Here is a 15,911-nt window from a genome sequence, read left to right as displayed (position 1 = left end):
GAAAAGGCGACACCTGGTCGTCAAGTTCTTGGTCTTTAAGGAGCTGACCGCCTACAACATTATTTTGGGCCGTCCTACCCCCAACGAAGCCAAGGCGGTAATCATCCCTTCCCTCATGCTCATCAAGTATGAGAGGGATGACAGATGTGTCGGTTCCTTGAATGGGGATCATAAGACGGCTCGAGAGTGCTACCTCTCACCCGTCAAAGATACTGTGGCCCCAGACGGTCAGGAACCAATAGACCTTGACAATGTCAAGGATGCCGACCCAGTACCCGCCCAACCAGTAGTCGGGAAGAAAAGAAAGACACCTCTGCTGGTGGAGGTGAAGAAAGAGAAAAAATAGCAATCACTAACCGGTGAACGGTAAGACGTGCTCTGTCCCCAACCGGCTGGTGAAACATTGATCTCGATGACAGCCGTCCAGAGCGTACTGTAAAGGTTGGGACGGTTGCTTATGCTACTCTAGGTGCAAGCTTGCACCTTCTGCTGAAAGAATTTAAAGACATTTTTGCGTTTGAAGTGGAAGAGATCCCAGGCATCAGTCCGGATCTCGCTGTCCACAAACTCGCCGTGGACCCCAAAAAGAAGCCCATCCGGCAAAAGAAAAGAAACCATGGCGAGGAAAGAAGTCAGGCGGCAGCTTCCGAAGTCAAAAAGCTGCTAGACGTAAGGTTCATTTGGCCTTGTAATTTCCCCGACTAGGTGTCCAATGTGATCCTTGTTAAGAAACCGAATGGGACCTGGCGCATGTGTGTTGATTACACAGACCTCAACCAGGCGTGTCCAAAGGACAGTTACCCGCTTCCAAAGATCGACAGCCTGGTCGACTCTACAGCCGGTCACGCCTTGACGAGCTTTATGGATGCCTATTCTGGCTTCCATCAGATACCCCTCTAGAAGAAAGATCAAGAGAAGACGACCTTTGTCACTAATTTGGGGTTATTCTGTTATACTGTGACGCCGTTTGGCTTGAAAAATGCGCCTCCCACTTTCCAACGGATGATTAATACGGTCTTCATTAATCAAATTGGGAGGAATGTGGAGGCGTACATTGATGACATGATAGTCAAATCCAAGCAACAGGCGGATCACCTTGCTGATCTCCGAGAAACGTTCACCACCCTCAGGCGGCATATGGTCATGTTAATCCCCAAGAAATGCGTCTTTGGTGTTGAGTCTGGGAATTTTCTCGGATTCCTGATTGATCACTTGTTGCCTGGCCGCCTTGGGGAGGTTCCTCAGCGGGTCAGGCGACAAATGCCTTTACTTCTTCCAAGCAATCAGGAAGAAGACCAGGTTTGAATGGGAAGACGATGCTGAGACGGCGTTCCAGAAGTTAAAAGAACACTTGCATTCTCTACCTAGGCTGGTCAGTCCTTTGCCTAGGGAGACGTTATACATGTATTTAGCCGTCTAAGATCATGCTCTCAGTTCCGTTTGATAAGTGACTTTTATGTCACTTTTAGGGTGTTTATTGAGTCGCTTTCCGGCTTATTTTACAATAATTTAGCCCATTTTATTCTTTATTTCTTTTATTTGCTTATTCTCGTCTTTTATCTTTATTTTGAGTATTTTAGTAGTTTTTATTAGTTTTTAGTTTATTTTTGTAGTTTTAGTTAATAATTTCCCGCTTTTCTCATTTTATTTATTTTAGTTTCTTGTTTGTTTTATTTTATTTTATTTTCTTTCATTTCATTTTATTATTTATTTAGTTTTAGCTTTTTATTTTACTTTATTTGTCTTATCTTATTTTATTTTATTTATCTTATTTTATTTTTATTTTATTTTATTTTATCTTTATTTTATTTTATTTCGTAGTAATACCCTCGTGTTTTTGCTTGTAGGTGTTCCGGGTTTCAAGTTCAAATCATATTCAAGGTCCAAGCTGAGGCTTTTCAACAGTCACAGTCACTCATCACCTCCTTGCTGCTGCCACCATACCAAACCAGCCCCAGCAACCCACCACAACAGCACTAGCCACCACCAAAACACCACCAATCAACCACCACAAATCCACACCCAATTCAACCCCGTTACCAACCCACGAACCGCAACAACAGCAGCCCTTGCTCCACCACGCAACTCCTATCAGCCCAACAACACCAAAATCGCCAGCAATCTTCATCCACCACAACTACAACCACCAGCACCTCACCTCCGCCACCTTCCCATGTTTCCACTCGCAAAAACAACAATCAGCAGCGCCACCCAAAACCCGCACCAGTTATTCCTCCTCCAGCAGCCCCTGCTTCTCCTTCTCACACCCACAACTCTTCCACACACAAAACAAACACCAATTAAACCACCAACACCACCTATCAGCCCACCACAACCGCACCGGCACTCCACTCCAACTAAGATCACCGTCAGCCACCTCCAATCAACAACAACAACCACCCAAATCACCACCAAATTACTTACCTCATAGCCGCGCAACTCACAACACCCAAACTCACCATCTCAAGCCCCAATTCGCGGCCGCGCAACCCTGTCATAAAGCGCAAAAATTGGGGTCCAAAATCAGAGTCGAGGCAGAAACTTTGCGCGACCTGTACGCGACTTTTGTGCGGGCGTGCAATTGTGGGTCAATCACAAGCTTTTCACGTGATTTTTATGAATATAGTACGGCCACGATTCCTTCAATTAATCTAAAGGCTGCGATTTGGTGATGCTTGATGATGATTTTCGATGAACGATGATGATTGTTTGCTGTTGATGATGATTTTCTTTCTCCTTTTCATTTCCTTTTTTTTTTATTTTATGGTAGTTTTGTTTTTTTTTTTTGTTTTTAGTTTAGTATTTTAATTGTTTTAGTTTACTTTTATTTCTTTTTAATTTCTTTTATATTATTTTAGCTTGTATTATAAATACCCTCTTTGGGTTATTTTCTAAATTTTATAATCAACATTTTTATTTTAGAGAGTTTAGATTAGTTTAGCCTTTATTTTTTCCCTCTCTTAGGATTAGTTTAGGAGTAGTGTAGAGAGAGAAAGCTTGGATTTCCATGGAGTTTTTGAGAGGTTGAAGAAGCAACTTTGTGGAACTTCATCTCATCTATTCAATGAGCATTTTCTAACTTTCTCTCATCTTTATTTCTTGCTTAATTCTTAGTTTTTGCTTTTTGTTTATTTATTTGAGTAGATTAATTAGTTTATTTGTTTAATCTTGTTTTTATTCTTATTTTACCTTGTTTTCCATGTCTTTCTTCATTATGTTAGCTTAGATTTTGTTCTAGGGAAATAAATGAAGGTTATGTTAATAAATTGAATGATTAATTATGATTAGTATGGAATTTTTTCTTGATTATTGTGTATGGATGATGCTTTTATGGATTAGAATCTTTCTAGCTAATTGATTCTATAATCTTAATTGTGCTTTCTATCGATTGTGCTAGAGTGAGTTGTTTGAGAGCCCTAATTTTTTCCATACCTTTGCTAGGCTAGTTACACGAGAGTGAATTAGTTTAGTAGGATAATTAACATGCTTAATTGTGCGAGAGTGAGTTAAATGTGTTGATTGTTCCTAATCAAGGTCATTTTCATCTAATTGTATGATGTTATTGAATGTATTGATGTAATTGGATTCCACTTTCCCTAGTTTTAGTTATTTGTTCTTAGTTATGTTTAGTTGAATCTCTCTCTATCTCACAAGCTTTCCTAGTAGTCTAATTAGAGCAAATTGATACACTTAGTCCTTTTGGGTTCGACCCTTTACTTGCCACTGACTAGTTTAGTGTAGGTTTAGGTATTATAAATGATTAATTTGGTTAGGGTTAGTAGTGCCACGACCTACTTCATCCCTCGATTAAATTTTGGCGCCGTTGCCGGGGATTAAGGCGTTCATTAGTTTGTGTTGATTAGATTAGCTAGGTTCTTGTATATAATTTGATTTTTTTTTTGCTTTTCTTAGTTCTTTGTATAAAAATGGCATGCTTATCTTTTCCTCAATTTTATGGTGAACCCTTCTATGCTTACTTTGGACGACTAGATGGTTTTCTTAGTTACCATGGGTGTTCTCTTAGTGATGCTTGTGGTATAGCTTATTGGGGCATGAATGAGTATACTAGGTGAATGGTTGAGGACATGAATAATGGTAGATTTTGTCATTTGTCTATGCATGATGCTTGGGATTTCTTTACGTGGTTTGCTAAAGATTCCTTTGATAGAGAATCTCATGTTTCTTGCTTTGATTCTCAATGCCAAGATTCTTTTAATTTTTGCATGAATTCTCTTGATACTTCTTATGTGCCTTGTGATAATCCAAGTATGCAAATTGACACATTTCCCCCTTATGCTCATTTTGATGGGGTTTGTGCTAATTTTGATGATGTGCAATTTGACTTTGATCATGAACCTCAACCCAATAACATTGATGCCCAAATTCTTTCCCAAATGCAATATCTCAACCAACAACTCCAAGAGCTTCAAGAGGAACAAAAATTGAGAGAAGTGAGGCTTGCCCAAGTGATGAGTGCTTTGGTTGATGTAAATGGATGTGAGGCACCTCATTTGGAGTGTGAGAGTGTTTTTGAGAATGATGTGGTCCAAGGGTGTGAAGTTGAGGGGAGATTTTCTTGTGATGAGAGGATTTTTGAGGATTTTGATCCTTTTCATTCCCCATTTGAGCTTGAATGCCATCCTTCCCTTATTCACCCCTTTTGAGAGCTTCCCATGGTGAGGATGTGAGTGAGCCATCTTCATTTTTGAATGAGGGAGTTCATGAGGATGATAATGGTGAGTTTGAGAAATCAAGAGAGATTGAGAGTCCCTTGAGTGGCGGTGGAGGAGTTGTGAATGAAGAAAATGTCGATTTTGAGGATTCCATCCCCCTTCCCCATCTTGATGAGTCCACCTTGCATGTTGGTGACCCTTCTATCCATGAGTCTTTAGACTCGTTTGTGGTTATGGCTAGTATGTTCATTGAAGGTGTAACAAAACATTATAGCCTTTTAAGAGAGTTCATTGGCAATGCTTCATGGGAAAGGGATGAGTTTGAGAGAAACCTTTATCCTTTCATGCATGGTTTAGAGACTCTAGGCTTTGAGGATATTGAGGGAGTAGTTGTTCATCGTTGTGATAGAGAGGAAGATGAGGTTGTTTCTATTGGAGAGTTTTTGTTTGAGGGAGATGTAAGTCATGAGTGTTCTTTTGAGGATTCTATGATTGATTTTCATGCCCTCGTTGATGATGTGGGGCTTAGTTTTATTTCTTTTTAATTTCTTTTATATTATTATAGATTGTATTATAAATACCCTCTTTGGGTTATTTTCTAAATTTTTGAATCAACATTTTTATTTTAGAGAGTTTAGATTAGTTTAGCCTTTTTTTTTTCTCTCTCTTAGGGTTAGTTTAGGAGTAGTGTAGAGGGAGAAAGCTTGGATTTCCATGGAGTTTTTGAGAGGTTAAAGAAGAAACTTTGTGGAACTTCTTCTCATCTATTCAATGAGCATTTTCTAACTTTCTCTCATCTTTATTTCTTGCTTAATTCTTAGTTTTTGCTTTTTGTTTATTGGTTTGAGTAGATTAATTAGTTTATTTGTTTAATCTTGTTTTTATTCTTATTTTACCTTGTTTTCCATGTCTTTCTTCATTATGTTAGCTTAGATTTTGTTCTAGGGAAATAAATGAAGGTTATGTTAATAAATTGAATGATTAATTGTGATTAGTATGGAATTGTTTCTTGATTATTGTGAATGGATGATGCTTTTATGGATTAGAATCTTTCTAGCTAATTGATTCTATGTTCTTAATTGTGCTTTCAATCGATTGTGCGAGAGTGAGTTGGTTGAGAGCCCTAATTTCTTCCATACCTTTGCTAGGCTAGTTGCACGAGAGTGAATTAGTTTAGTAGGATAATTAACATTCTTAATTGTGCGAGAGTGAGTTAAATATGTTGATTGTTCCGAATCAAGGTCATTTTCATCTAATTGTATGATGTTATTGAATGTATTGATGTAATTGGATTCCACTTTCCCTAGTTTTAGTTATTTGTTCTTAGTTGTGTTTAGTTGAAGCTCTCTCTATCTCACAAGCTTTCCTAGCAGTCTAATTAGCACAAATTGATACACTTAGTCCTTTTGGGTTCGACCCTTTACTTGCCACTAACTAGTTTAGTGTAGGTTAAGGTATTATAAATGATTAATTTGGTTAGGGTTAGTAGTCCAATGACCTACTACAACCCTCGATCACCGTTCTCTTTGTTGAGCGAGACGACTTTCAGCTCCCGGTTTACTTCATTAGTCATGTTCTCAAACATGCTGAACTCCGGTACCCCATTGTTGAAAAATTTGGCCTTGCTTTGTATATGACATTCAAAAAGCTGAAGCCTTACTTTCTGGCACATCCGGTGGTGATTTACACCGACCAGCCACTCAAGCGGCTAATGTCCACCTTGGAGTCATCCGGGATAATGTTGAAATGGGCTATTGAAATACAGAGTCTTGAAATCACTTACAAACCAAGAAAGGCAGTGAAAGGTCAGGCGTTTACCGACTTCATTGTTGAAATGACCCGTCCGGTGGCTCCGGATAATCTCAATCAGGTTTGGAAAGTGTATGTAGACGGGAGCTCTACAAAGAACGGCTGCGGTGCAGGTGTAATCTACGAGTCTCCTGAAGGGGACAGATATGAGTATGCACTACGGTTCAAGTTTCATGCCACTAATAATGAGGCGGAATATGAAGCCCTGCTAGCCGGTATCCGTATGTGTAAGGCGGCAGGGGCAATGAAAATTGACGCCTACTCTGATTTAAAGTTGGTCGTTAGCCAGTATGAGGGAAAATTTGAAGCAACTCATTCGGCTATGATCAAGTATCTTCAGGCGGTCAAAGAGGAGGTTGGGTCACTTAAAGAGTTTCACTTGAATCAAGTACCCAGGTCGGACAACAACCAGGCGGATGCATTGTCAAAGCTGGCATATTCCGCCTGCCATGATACGCCTCGGTCAGTCTTCCGGGAAGTTCTTGAAAAAATAAGCATCTATGAAGACCCCATTGGAATTCTTGATCGATGCTTTACCTGGATGGATGGCATCCGAGCCTACCTTTCAGATGGTACACTTCTTCATTCGCCATAGGAGGCAACCGTCCTAAAGAAGTGAGCTGCAAGCTTCGAGTTGAGAAACGGTGAAATCTTCAAGGCGGGGTTTCTGAAGCCTCTGTTGAAGTGTGTCACCCTAGAAAAGGGGAAGGAAGTTCTCGAGGACTTGCACTCGGGATTCTGCGCCTCCCACATAGGCGGCAGGTCCCTAGCCGTAAGAGCCAGACGACATTATTTTTGGCCCACTCTTGAGGCAGACGCGAAGGAGTTGGTGAAGAAATGTGAAAAGTGCCAAAAATTTGAAAAACTTATTCACCGTCCGGCTACTGATCTGACGGCCATTCACAGCCCAATCCCGTTTGCAAAATGGGGCATGGACATTTTAGGTCCTTACACGCCTGCACCAGGCGGAAAGCGCTACATCTTGGTGGCTGTGGATTATTTCACCAAGTGGGTGGAAGCTGAGGCGGTTAAGAACATCAAGACCTCAGACGTAATTTCCTTCATCTAGAAGAACATTATCACCCGGTATGGGGTACCTATGTCTATGATTTTCGATAATGGTCCTCAGTTTGAGACGCCTCAGCTCAAAACTTGGTTGGGAGATCAAGGGATCTCAAGCTGTTTTGCATCAGTCCGCCGACCCCAAGCAAACGGCCAAGTTGAAGCCTTCAATAAACTGATCTCATACGGCATTAAGAAGAAAATAAAAAGAGTCGGTGGCTAGTGGGCAGAAGAGTTAATCCATGTCCTATGGTCCATCCGGACAACAGCAAAGGGGTCAACCGGTGAAACCCCATTTCTCATGGTTTATGGTGCTGAAGCCGTCTTGCCCATTGAACATTACAAGCCGACACTCAGAGTCATGTTATATGATGAAGAAGCAAACTGGGAAGCAATGCGCCTGGCATTGGATTCACTCCCAGAACACAGAGGCAATGCCGCCTTGCGTCATGAGATTTACCGTTAGAGAATGACTAGAGCTTACAACAAGAAAGTACACAAGCGTCCCTTCAAGGTTGACGACTTAGTGTTACGGAAAATGGAGGCAACCGGTAGGGCCAATGAACTGGGAAAGCTAACTCCAAATTGGGAAGGCCCATACCGGATTTATGAAGAAGTAAGAGACGACACCTACCGCCTGGAAACTCCAGGTGCCTGCCTACAACTAGGAATGTTGAAAATTTGAAAAAGTACTGCTTCTGAGATTTGTAATGTTTGTAAACAAGAAGTATATTAATGAGAAATTGCTTTTTGTTTTCAATTTTGTTTGGGTTTTGTACGCCGCCTGGAGCAATGCTCAGACGGTCGTTTGTTAAATCTTCTGAGTTTGAGACTTTGAAAAGAAATTAACGTCTGTATGATGAGAGGCCAATGGCCAGATAGTTAAGCTAAGCACAAAACCGCTTAGTGGCTATACAGCCGGTCTCAACGTGGACCAGAGACCAATGGCCGGATGGCTGCTTTTTCACAAATTCGTCTTTCCCAACATGGACATAGACGTCCGGCGACACCCCTCCGGGTGCGATCGTCGCAAAGAGAAGCCAACTTGCTTACTCTACGTACCCATGTAGACGGCCACAATTGGATGGAAAAATTGGCCCATCCATAGCCGTCTGACCAGAACAGTCTAAAGATCGACTAAGTTTTCGGAACACCGGATGTTCTAAGACATCAGTCGGTGACCGACCGAAATTCTTACTTAGGCTTTTCATTCCAAAGTTGCACAGACCCTCCCATTGGGGCAAAAAAATTTGGGCAATTGCTATACAACCGTCTTGAAAAAGACATGAGGCAAATGGCCGGATGGTTATACAATTTTGTAAATTCGTCTGCTCCAATGTGAAATATGGCGTCCGGCGACACCCCTCTGGGTGCAATCGTCGCAGAAAGCACTCTTATCGTTTGCTTTACGTACATATGTAGGCGGCGAAAAATTGAACGACCTCATTGGTCAACTCATAGCCGCCTGACATGGGTAATCTAACGAACGACCAAGCGTTCGGAAACCGGATGACCAAAAGACATCAGTCGGTGACCGACCGAAGTTTTTTCGTTTTTAAGTTGCACCAATTCTCCCGTTTGGAGCAAAAGAGTTGTGCAATGGCTATGCAATCTCTATCTAGACGGACAAACACCGTCAGTTAGGTGACTGGAACGCCTGTTGGTGCACGGTTGTGCACGTGGTTTGGGGTAATCACTACTGTGATTGATTGACTTACAAACGCATCATGCTCTTTGCAGCATCAGACGTTCCCAAGTCAATCAACCAACTCCATTTGAAATCAACCACACAGCCGTCCAGGGGCAAGGATAGCCGCATGCTTTTGGTAAGCTAGGCAAAAAATCGCCGCATGCTTTTGATAAGTTAGGCAAAAATCAGGCATATACGCAGAAATGCAAAAAACGAAATCCAAACACAAACGCAAAATGATCAAAACCGACTAAGTCGGTACATTCATTAAAAGTCCACCCAACCAAACGGTTGTAGTGGATCAAAATGTTAACTACACCCCGTCTGGGAGAAGAGAGAAATTATTGATTAAGCCGGCTCCTTAGCCGGTAAATACAAGAATACTCGGCACGCAGGTCGGAAAAGCAAGTTTTTGGCATACTGCCGTAGATAAAAGAAATAAAAAATAAAAAAGTTGGCATACTGCCGCTGATATCACTTCTGGCCCACAGGCGGCTCCTCTTGGTCCTCCTCTTCCTCATCATCTGAGGGAATCACATGCGCTTGACCAGGACCGGGTAGCTCAGGCGCGGGAAGCTCTGTGTTGGCGTTGGCCTAGACGGCGAAGGACTCAGGCTCTGGCTCACCTTTCTATCTCAAGTACACCACGTCTTCAGCGTACCTGTGAGCCAGTGCCCAGACGCCATAATCCTTGTTTGGGTAAAAGGCAGCCCAGGCGTTCTTCATTCTGGCGTCGTTGTAAGCATCGCTTTCAACAACCAGGAAGTTTTGCTCTGCCTCCAGAGTTGCTGCAAAGTGTATCTGATCCTGGGAAGCCTCCTTCTCCAGCTTCTGAACCTTGGCTTTCAAGTTGGTGTTTTCTTCAAAAACACCTTGGGGTGTGCCAAGGTCCGCTTAGGCCTTCTTGAGCGCCTCATCAGCCTTCTTGAGGCCCTCCTCTGCCTTTTTCTGAGCCCGCTCTGCGTCGCTCACCCGCTCACTTCTGGATTTTCGACGCCTGTGTCATGGTGATTGCTTTAGTTTCAAGTTCATTTATGATAGTGGAGTATAAAGCAACATTATCAGCGTCTATGGAGGACTTCTTGGCCCTTTTTACCTCTTCCCGTTTGCGGGTATAAGGACGCTTGAACCCGTCTACCCGTAGCAGAGCCTGTAAAAGCGAATCAAGTTAGTATTGCAGGCGGAGTAAAGCACTTAGAAAAAAATTTCAAGTATCTTACCTCAGCCAGAAGGGACAGGATTCGTTCCAGATTAAACGTCTCAGTCCTAGGGATAGTGTCCTTGTCCTTCTTGCTCATCGCCTCCAGCATGGCCTTAGCATGCCTCCGGACGTCTGGCCAGCGAGGAGATTGATCTGCACCATAATCAACAGGTGATGAGTGCGAAATTAAGGCAGCACCTATCTATTGCCGACTATCTGAGGATGACGTCTGTTGGGAGTGGGATTTCACTCGCAAAGGCCACCCCAGATCAAGTGGGGATTCAAATGGGTTCTTACCTTTAGAACCGCCCAAGCGGGAGCCGCTTGCAGGCGTGGTGAACCCCCCGGTTTCTGATAGGGGGTTGGCGAGGTCGAGGCCCAGACCGCCGCCTATCCTCTCATTTCGCCCCCCTATCCGCATCTGATTTTTCCCGGCTGAGGCGCTAGGAGTCATGGCGAAGCTGGATTTTTTTGTCTTGTTGGGGGTGGAGGCGGATTCCTTTCTGGCCCGTTTGAGATCTTTCTCTGACGTCTTCCCTACCACTCCTCCCTGTGAAAATAACCAAGTTTAAGTTAGTATCCGGAGAAAGTAAACTTTGAGGCCAACCTAAGAAAGAGTCAAGCGTTTTTTACCTTGGCCCTGAGCGCGGCCGCCTGTTTTTCCGCAAGCTCCTTGCGGATGGTTGCAGAGGACCTCTTGTGTGTCTTCTCAGTTGGCAACATGTTCAAAGCTTCTTCTGCAAAAAGAAAAAAGTTGATCAATATATCATCAAGCAATTTTGATACAAAAGTACTACAGGCGGATGTGAACTCAGGCGCATACGTTTGGTTAACATGTTTCCTAGCCCGCAGGCGGCTAAGAAACACTTATCCCTGAACCAGGCGCTCTTAGGGATCCAGTTCTTGGGGACTTTTATTGTCTCCCAGGTTAACAAGGTTGCGTCTGTGAGGCCGAAAAAGTCTGCCTCAATTATTTAATTTTGTCGAAGTCCTCATCAGGGATCCGGGGAAGACAACACTTCCGGCCCATCAGTTCGGGCTTCTTATTGTATTGGCGGAACTCATAGTTCTCCTGCCGTCAAATTTAGAGACCTTGTCTAAGGTCATCATGTATTGGGGATACGTGGTTAAAGTGTACCACGCCCTCCAGCCGCCTGGGCTTCGGCTAAGATAATGCATCTTAGCAAAAGCCTCTCAGCCGGGATGGAGCCCCTGGAATTCGCTGGCGGCAACATACCCCAAGATGCTTGCCCAAGAATTGGGGGTAAGTTGCTAGACTCCGAGGCCATAGCCTCTCAAGATTGCCTTCACCGCCTGGTGAAGGGGAAAGCGAAGACCGGCCTTGAACGCCGCCTCATAACAGCCGAAGTAGCCGTTGGCGTTCTGTTTATCGTCTTCCCAGGCGATGGTGCCGTCCTCAGGCGGCACCCTGATTTTGTACCCATCTCTTAACGGAGGCATTTGTTTAAACCTCTCCAAGTTGTCCTCCATGTGACCCCTATCTTTGGCTGAGACGTGGATTTTGAAGGGGTCGTCCTTCTCCCTTCACTTATTCCTCTCCTCCTCCTCACTATCTACAAGCGGTGGCAAGTCGTCACTGCTCTCAGAAGTGGAGGCGGAGCTGTCGCTCTCCTTCTCCTCCTCATTTTGTGAAAAAGGAGCTGAGACAGCTTCATCGCCGCCTTGGTCGCATTCTTCCAAAAAGGAATTTGCGGGAGTTGAAGGGGCACGCGGAGGGGATCTCTCTAGAGCCGTCTGGTTTCTCTGACCAGACGCTTCTCCCTCAGGCGTTTGGTCCCCCGAGCCCTCGCTTCTGTAATCCGGATCGGGGGGCCGTCTGCATAGTCCGAGCCATTGTGTGCTGCACAGACACGTAAATGTTCGGAATCCAAGCAAAAGGGTGGTCCCAACACCCCGAGACGGCACTCCCAGTCCTAGACTCAGCATTCCTGGTGACCGGATGGACTCTAACCTAGGCTGTGCCGTGAGTGTTGGTGATGCATCCATTTATTGCATGAAATATGTACAAGCGGTGAAACATGAAAAAGAGCTGAGAGAGGCAGAGACGGTACCTTTAGATTTGATATATGAAGATAAACGGGTCCGGCTGGGTTGACGAGAACGAGTTTTCGTACTTGCACTTGACACAAACGGATGACTTCTTCTCTCTCAAAGTTGACTCTCTTGAAATTTTTTTGTCAACGTACAAAAATCATGAGGGTAAACGGCTATATATAGAGGGTAAATGCGGGGGCATCCCCAAAATTTACTCAGAAGGTGAACGATTACTTTTTGGCGGTAAAATTACCACCAAACGGAGCGTGACACGTGTCACAAATGCCACGCGGCGTGCCACGTCACATCTGTGAGGGGCAAATGTTTAGGGTAATTTTACCTCGCCACGTGGTTCAATTAGAGGATGACACGTGTCAGCCCCAGGATGGCCCAAAGTGGACCTATTCCTGCTTGACACGTGTCACTCCAGAAACTTGGGGGAAATGGCGGCCTTCAGGCCCAAATACAAAGAAAGCCGCAATGCTGCGCAGCCCACCAATTATTAGGGTTCAGTGACCTAATCAGGGGCACAAATCCCGAGGACCCAATAAATACGGAGATTTCCCTCTTTTGAAGGGCACGTTTTACCATTTATTACAAACTTTCCCTGTGATAGAGACATTTGAGCTTGGAATCCGAGCAGATACCTACCTAAATTTCCGCACCTTTTTCTCTCCCTTCAAGTTACTAACTTGTTCGTCGGAGGCGGAGCACCACCCAACCGGTGTCTCCGTTTGTTTTGCAGGTACAGGCCGCACCGGACCAGTCTTTGTGTTGTAACTCTCCCGAGGGACAAAAATACCTAAAACAGTATACGCCTGACCTTTATCAGCATAGTTGTCATACATCTTCCTTAGATTGTCCTTAGTGCCCCGGATGGTGCAGATCGGCTCTCTGTAAGTGTCCGAACTACTAGTAGGTTGGACAGTCTTTTTGGATAACTTCCAAGGGTTTGTTTTCAGGCTAACCTTAGACTTGATGATGTAGGACTTCAATACCTCCTGATCAACCAAACGGTCCAACAGCCGCTTGAGACTATAGCAGTTGTTGGTGTAATGGCCAATGTCCTCATGGAATCTGTAGTACTTGTTTTTTTTCCAATTATTAATGGAACCTTTTATTACATCCGTCTTCTCAATGGTCAGCTGGTCTTTGATCTCCGTGTGAATCGGTTAGAATTCCTTGTTAAACTCGTACTTAGGAACGTACGGTTTAAATTCTTTATTTTTCTTCTAGGTCTATGTCATCAACTACTCAAATCTCTTTTCTCTTTTCACTCTCTTTAGCTTTGAAAGCCGGCTAGCTGGCCAACTCTCCTTTTCATTGTCAAATTTCATAGAGTCTGAGTGGTTACTGGACGTGCAAAGGTCGGTCTCTTTTATATAGGCTTCCACCTTCATCAGCGCCTCTTGGAGAATGAAGAGTCTGTTTTGGACAAGGTCAAACTTAAAAGTTGACCCGTCCTTCAGGTCCTTGAAGAATTATGTGCCAGCCACTTCATTAGACATTCTTGTAATATTGATTCTTACCAAATTGAACCACTTGAAGTAGGAGCAAAGCCCTTATCTCTCTCCCTGTCGAATGGTGCTCAAGTTAAGACTTGTTTTCTTGGTAGGGATGTTAATTGAGAATTTGGATGCAAACAAGAAGGCAAGCCACTTGTAGCTATCAATACATCCGTCTGACAAGTTTTTAAACCATTGCTGGGCAATGCCCTTCAATGTAGTGGGAAACACTTGCACTAGTAGATTTCATCCAACTCCTACAAGTACAGAGCTTGGTGTAAGCCATGATATGGTCCCTAGGGTTGGTAGTACCATCATAAGCACCAACACAGACATTCTTAACCTTGGACGGATGTGCCACCTCGGTTATCTCTTTGGTGAACGCAAAAGGGTTGTTCACCAAGTTTCAGAAGATGAAGCTGCCAGTCCAAGAGCTGGACATTGTATGTCACCTAACCTCCGAAGAGGGTCGACTGCATGTAAGGTGGGACATATTGCCCATATGGCATCTGAGGCACATACAGGGCTAATCAAATCATATGAGCTGGACGGACTAACCGCCTGACGGCTCTTTTGAGCTAACTGGGAATACCTCTTCGAGATATTCTTGAAGTTTTTTGGGAAACTCGACGTAGAGGGCGACTCCAACAACTGCTGGTTCTTCTACTACTCGATGATGTGTTGGGCATTACAGAACGATTTTTTTTCTACTATCCGACTAGACATGCCAGATGAACTTCCTTTTTCCCTTTTGAGGCAGAAGGACTTTAGACTAGTCAATTGCAGTCGCGACCTTCTCCTTTGGGTGTGGAGTAGGCTGCATGTCCCTGATTGCTTTCTCCTCCCAACTTTAGACATCTATTTTTGGCCTTCTGTTCCGACAGGAAGTGCAATGACGATAAATAAAACCATCTTCGTGTTCGATCGAAATGAAGAATGCTTATTGATAACTGGCTAAAGCGCAAAGACAAAAAAAGACTAGCCTAACCCAACACAAAAACAAAACAAGGTCCAAATAGCTAAACCCGATAATAATTAGGCTTATGCCCGTGCTTAAGACCCAAAAATGACGAATTTAGAGGCGCTTAGGTTTAAATTAAAGCTGCCTGATCAGTCTATTTTATATATATTTTATTCCCCGTCCCACAATCAAATTTGTGCTTATTTGAGCTCTACAGAGCTATTTTTATTACTTATATATTTTTTCTAGTGTTTTTGTAGAGTTGGTATTATTTTGTAGGAATTTGTAGAATTATGTCAATTCCCGAGCTTATTGAGCAACTACAAAGACATTGGAGTTGGATCGTATTTTATGACTGTATATTTTAAGCCCAAGGCCGAGTTAAAGAAATTTACTTCAATGATTAAGGGCTCGATTGATGAAGAGGCCCAAATTAATATTTTGGATCGAATAATAAGCAAGCTAGTTAAGGATTTTGGGCCCAAAGCAAAAGAAGTCCAATCTCAAAGAAAATCAGAGCTGCTGGGCTGATTTATTGACCGGGCCCGGTCGGGCGATAGCTGGCCCGATCAGGCGAGCTTGATGGGAGCTGTTCTGCTTCATCATAGTGGGATTGTTATTTGGCCCACTGGATTTTGTTATGTCGGTGAAGTGATTTATAAATAGGAGTACGTAGTAGTATTACGAGGGGGGTAGTAGTTTAGTTTTTAGTTTTGTTCTTTTCTTATTTTCATTTTTCATTAGTTTTAAATTAGTTTTAGTTTTAGTTTTGTTTTCTCTTTCTCTCTCTAACTCTTTTCTCTCTCCTCTTAAACTCTTAGTATTATTTACTCTCTCTATAACTCTTGGTTTAATTTCAGTAATTTATTCTCTTTCTTTGATCATGTCTCCTTTAACTGTCTTTGTTTAGTTTATATTTAATTATGTGTGAGTATTTTTATTTCTAGGGTTTATG

The 15,911-nt window shown here is 43.2% G+C and overlaps 1 long non-coding RNA gene across 1 annotated transcript in view; it reads left to right on the top strand.

Annotated features, from left to right (window-relative positions):
- LOC145613982 (uncharacterized) overlaps positions 1-3,193 on the top strand; it is a 29,439-nt gene extending 26,246 nt beyond the window's left edge. The window contains exon 3 of the long non-coding RNA XR_014107034.1: positions 1,848-3,193. This is a non-coding gene — a long non-coding RNA (uncharacterized LOC145613982). The remainder of the gene's footprint in view (positions 1-1,847) is intronic.
- The last annotated feature ends 12,718 nt before the right edge of the window (positions 3,194-15,911 follow it).

The sequence above is a fragment of the Chenopodium album genome, chromosome 3 (assembly GCF_948465745.1).
Source record: "Chenopodium album chromosome 3, dcCheAlbu1.1, whole genome shotgun sequence".
NCBI classification, from domain to species: Eukaryota; Viridiplantae; Streptophyta; class Magnoliopsida; order Caryophyllales; family Amaranthaceae; genus Chenopodium; species Chenopodium album.
Note: the sequence above shows the minus strand (reverse complement) of the source record. Positions and strands in the feature narration are given on the sequence as shown.